At 34.2% G+C, this 5,869-nt stretch overlaps 1 pseudogene; it reads left to right on the forward strand.

Moving 5' to 3' along the window:
* On the forward strand, positions 1–5,862 carry LOC120184760 (annotated as a pseudogene).
* The last annotated feature ends 7 nt before the right edge of the window (positions 5,863–5,869 follow it).

The raw sequence follows: 5,869 nt of genomic DNA on the forward strand, positions 1-5,869 counted from the left end.
CCACACTGGCAACTCGCAAGTTTCAAACGTCTATATTCCATATTTTCTCTCTATCCAAACAGCAAAACAGAGAGAGAATCCTTCACCTCTCTCTGTTTTGTGTCTCTCTCTGTCTAGTATCGGGGACTGTTTCGGAAATGGGGAAGGGTTCTGAACGAAAGCGTCAAAATAAGTCCGATGAATCTGTCGATTCGGAACCCGAAACCCGAGACCAAGGTGTGACTACTTTGTTGGACCCTACCAAATCGAAAAAAGCCCGAAAAGTTGTAGCCGATTCCGACCTTTGTCTCGTCGGTCCGCCCATTGCCGCTGATAAAGCCCGAGAACGATGGCCGCAGAGATATCAGTCAAAGGTTAGCAAGCAACATATGGCAAAAAAGAGCCTGCATTTTGTATTTTTTTCCTTCTAATTTTCTTTGGACTCGGCTTTATACTCGGTTTTTCATTTGTTGTTTACAGAATAAGGTTAAGAAGCAGGCTGTAACTGAGACTTCAAATGAGTAAGTTCATTTACTTGTGAACAATAAAGAAGCACATTGCTTCATTTATCGATTATACATATTTTATTTGGCTTAATATAAAAATAAGTTACTAAACCGTACTCAATTGCCTAAAGATTTAAAATAAGTGCATAATTTTTCACTCAAACTTTTAGGTACAAGCTGTTAACAAAAAATTAGGCGCCTAAAAGTGTAATCTATAAAACATTAGACATTTATTTTTAATAAAAAATTCTTTAGTCCACCAAAAGTCAACTTTGAGTTTAGTTCAGTCTCTTATTTTTGTATTAAGCCTTTACATTTTAGTTGTCTAAAGTATTTTTAGTCAGTCTCATCCTTTAATAAAACACGCCGATCACTCAAAATATGATTTTTAATTAAATTTTATTGATATTTTGAGTGGTTGATGTATTTTTTTTTAATTAAGTCTTATTTATTTGAGTAATGGGTACAACGTTTCGATGATTACTAATGCTTATTAATGGGTAAGAGTTTTGTATATTTGTACTGTTGATGCTTATCAATGTTGTTGAGTTTTGTTTTTTTCTTCTTTCCCAATTATAAGCGAGGGGGATGTGGTACTACAAGCAAGGAATCATCATACAGAGGCTATGGTTGATGGTTGTCTCTACAAATTGGGAGATAATGCATATGTTAAGGTATGGTTTTATGTGTTAAAATGATGTATGACATTCTCTTTTCTGATTAAATTGATAATTTGAATGATCATTTGCCTGTAGGCAGAGGATGGCAGTCCTGATTATATTGCCAGAATTGTTGAATTCTTTGAAACAATTTACGGGGAGCCGTACTTCAAAGCTCAATGGTTTTATAGAGCTGAAGATACCGTGAGAACTATTTATATGAAACTTGGTGGTTTTGATAAGCATTATATTGATCTTGTTTGTCCGGTTTTCCTTAAGAGCACTCATTGTTCAATTTATTTTGGAAATTTTAGGTTATCAACAAGGAAAATGCACATTTGATCTATAAGAGACGTGTGTTTCTCTCTGATATCCAAGATGACAATCCTTTGAACTGCATTGTTTCCAAAGTAGAAATTGCTGAAGTTGCACCCGATGTAAGGCTGACACATGTAGCATGCCATTGTTCCTTATGTTTTTCTTATACAAGCTTGAACTTTTTTTTTAATTTCTTATCTCAGATTGACTTAGCTGCTGAGGAGGGAAAAATCCCTGAATCGGGTTTATATTGCAATATGAAGTACTCGTTACAGCACTTAACATTCAAAAACATATTCACTGGTAATGTGTCATCCTTTTACTGATTTTGGAGATTATTTCCATTTACAGTGAAGGAAAGCTAACAAGTTAGCTATTAATGTGTATCTTTTAGTTCTCTCATTGGTTTTGTTGCATTTTTCTATGTATTTGATTTATTTGTTTCATTAACATTTTCATATTATAATTGCAGAGATTTCTAAAATAATAGTGGTACATCTTCAGTAGTTTCCAGTGAAAGTGATTCAAATGAATGTGGTTCAAACAATACTATCTCAGAAGCTCAGAAGTTTGATAAGTCGCAGAAATATTTGCTGGATCTTTATTCTGGTTGTGGGGCTATGTCCACTGGCCTTTGCATGGGGGCCTCCATAGCTGGCATAAAGCTTGTCACAGTGAGTTCATAATGGTTCCATAACTTTTACAATACAATTTTTGTTTATTTATTACTTTTTTTTTCATTTTTGGTTGATTGAGATTGTTTTCCTAATTTTTGTACTGTAGAGGTGGGCTGTTGACATAAATTCTTTTGCTTGTAAAAGTTTGCAGTGGAACCATCCTGAAACTAAGGTAAACCATTTATTGTTAGATGACTATTAATACATTTCAGCTATTTAGTATTGACTATTATTTCCTATGATGACTATTAGGTGAGAAATGAGGCAGCAGAGGATTTTTTGTGTTTGCTGAAAGAGTGGGAAAAGTTATGCCAACAGTTCTCCTTGCTTGATCCAAACAAATCATTGGAAGATTCTAGTGAAGTTGTTGAGGAAGTGGATGATGATGACCAAGCATGTGAAGAAGAAAAGGAGGGACAAGATGATAGTGGCTCTGAGGATTCTGAAGATTTTGAGGTTGAGAGATTGTTGGACATTTGTTTTGGCGATCCTAATAAAATGAGAAAGCGAGGAATATATTTCAAGGTATCATTATTATTATTCAAACCTCCAAGAATGAAGATTTACAACCAGTTATGGTAGTTTGTTGCCATATTTTGTCTTTTTTTTATCATATCAGTGGTGCATTTCGGTAAAATTATATGCACTAACTAGTAATTGCAAGTAAACTTATCTCTTGGATTCAAATGTTATTCAAGTTTTTATCTCATATATAGGTACGTTGGAAGGGTTATGATAAAGTTATGATACTTGGGAGCCTGTTGAGGGCTTGAGGTAATCTATTTTAGCTCATTTACATCCATGAGAACTCTCTTACCTTGTATAGTAATTTACTTAATGCTCTTTTTATTTTCAGTAATTGTCAAGATAGGCGGAAGAATTTGTGAGAAAAGGTCACAAATCAAACATACTGCCTTTGCCTGTAAGGTTTTTTTTTCTCTCTTTTGATTATATGAACTTATTAAATTAGTGCTGCATATGGAAGTAACATTTTCTATTTTATTTCATTCGTTCTTGCAGGGAAGTGTTTATTTTATATGTGGAGGGCCTCCATGTCAAGGCGTTTAGTGGTAATCGTTTTAGAAACTCAAATGCACCATTGGAAGATGAAAAAAATAAGCAGTTAATTGTATATATGGATACTATAGAGCATTTGAAACCGAGATATGTACTAATGGAAAATGTCGTGGACATATTAAAGTTCGCTAAGGGCTTTTTGGGACGGTATGCTGTTGGCCGTTTAGTTTCCATGAATTATCAGGCTAGAATGGGGATGATGGCTGCTGGAAATTATGGTGTTCCACAATTTAGAATGGGTTTTTCTGTGGGGTTCACATCCTTCAGAGGCAAGTATAATTAAAGTTGTGTATGAAATCATAAGATAATTGTTTAAAACTTACCTTTTCCCTTTTCCACTTTAGAAATTGCCTCCATATCCATTGCCAACTCATGAGGTTTTTCTAGAGGAGCTGTTCCAAATGAGTTTGAGGTAGTATGTACTACTAACTTAAATTGTTATGTTTTTATTGTTTAAAAAATAAAAAATTCAATATATATTTTTTTCGAGTTGCTTGCGAGCTTTTGAGTTAGGTATCAAGTAGTTCGCTTTGGTTTGTTAAGAATTCGAGTTGACTAAATTGAACTTGAGTTGCTTGCGATATGTCTCGTCTCATTTGCAACCCTAATTGTTACTAGATACTTTTTTGGTTCTACGTTGAATCTATTTATTTTGATACTAGGAAATACACGTTGCATATGACAAAAGGATACTTTCAGTGAAAGCCGCTCTCACTCTTGGTGATGCAATTTCTGATCTTCCACAAGTATGTTTCTGTTTTGTACTTTTTTAATGTGTAATTTAGTAGACTTTGGAATATGTTGTTTAGCTTCTTATATTGTTATAGGTTTATAATGATGAGAGTCAAGACCAGAGGAACTATGAGACAAAAGCTCGAACAGAATTTCAAAATTTATTAGATTGCCGAGGAAGGTACGTTTCCTTGCATTACTTGTTGTGTTCATGTTTTTTTGGGATATCTTAAAACCAACCTTTTCTGTTTGTATGTAATAAAATTTAGTTATATTTTCTATGTATCATTCTTGAAATTCTGTATGATAATCAGTGTTTGCAATCAAGGCTCATGATTATTGGATTAGATCTTATACATGTAAAAATGAAGGATAAACTACTTATTAGTCAGTCACTATTTTTGTGACTGTTTTGGTCACCTGCTGATAAAAAAATTAACTAAATTGCTGATGTGACATTTTTTAATTTTTCAATGATGACAAGACATTACCTTATGATGACTCATCAAAATTACCATTAACTTTTTAATGATGGGTGTCTAAAACGGAACCAAAATATACGTCAGATATGATTTTGAAATAAATAGTTGAATGATCGAAATGGAATCTTGAGACTAAATACGTAGTTTACCCAAAAGTATCATCACTTAAATGAACTTGGTCTTTGTGCTTTATAATATTTTACAACTACGTTTTGTAATGTGCAGGTGTAACATATTTAACGGTTGATTCTCGACATGTACCATCTTCTGGAATGCTTTATGATCATCAACCTTTGCAATTGAATGCTGATGACTTGGAACGTGTTTGCCAGATTCCAAAGAAGAAGTATGTCAGTTCACTTGATTGATATTCTTGGATCGACATATTTCTCTTTCTCAATAGCTAATATTTTATTTTCCAGGGTGCAAATTTCAGGGACTTACCTGGTGTATTAGTGGTGAAAACAAGAAGGTGGAGTGGGACACAACAATGGACAGAGTGTTGCTCAAATCTGGAAAACCATTGGTATTTTGTTGTCTACAACCAGTCAGCTCTTGTTTATTAAATTGTTTTCGTTCAAGTTTTTTAAGCTAAATGTTTACAGGTGCCAGATGCCATGAAATTTGTCAAAGGGATCACCAACAAGTAAGCATGGCTTAACTATTATTGACAAATTTTGATTTTGCTACAATGTTTTTGCACAACTTTATATGATGACTGGAATTAGGCCATTCGGTCGTTTGTGGATGGAAATTGTCAACACAGTGGTAACAAGAGCTGAACCTCACAAACAGGTCCTTTTCCCCTTCTCTTTTTAGGTATGGATTGCAAGGATTAAGGATGTTTATGGGTAGGGATGTCATTTCCCTGAACCTGATGGTTTTGGGCGTGACTGGTCGTGTCTGAGTTTAAGATGAAAAATATAAACTAAAAGATCATTGCAATTAAGTCATTACTTTATCTAATAAAAATAAGGAACCTCGGATTAGATATGGCGTGAATGGAAGGGTTTAATCTTTGGGTGTGGGTAAAAAATTTGACCTTACCCGATTATCTTATTTGTGTTATTTAAATATTGTATTTTTCACTTAAAAAGCAAACCTTTTGGCAGACGGTCATCCATCCTTCCCAAGATAGGGTGCTTACAATCCGTGAGAATGCAAGGATTACAAGGATTCCCGGACTGCTACAAACTTTTTGGACTATTAAAGAGGTTTTGTTGACTGTACATAAAAATTTCAATCCAATTTTAAGTCAAATGTTTGTTTAGTCATAATGAATTTATTGATGTGATTTATTAGCGATACTCAACATGTAAAGAATCATAGCGTAGTCCAATTACAAAGCACACTTTCTCTTGCTGTTTACCAGGACTACAGGTCGGAAACGCTGTTGCTTTTCCGGTAGCAACCGCATTGGGATACGCTTTAGGTTGGCT

Source organism: Hibiscus syriacus, unplaced genomic scaffold, assembly GCF_006381635.1.
Source record: "Hibiscus syriacus cultivar Baekdansim isolate YM2019G1 unplaced genomic scaffold, ASM638163v2 tig00112928_pilon, whole genome shotgun sequence".
In the NCBI taxonomy this organism is placed as follows: domain Eukaryota; kingdom Viridiplantae; phylum Streptophyta; class Magnoliopsida; order Malvales; family Malvaceae; genus Hibiscus; species Hibiscus syriacus.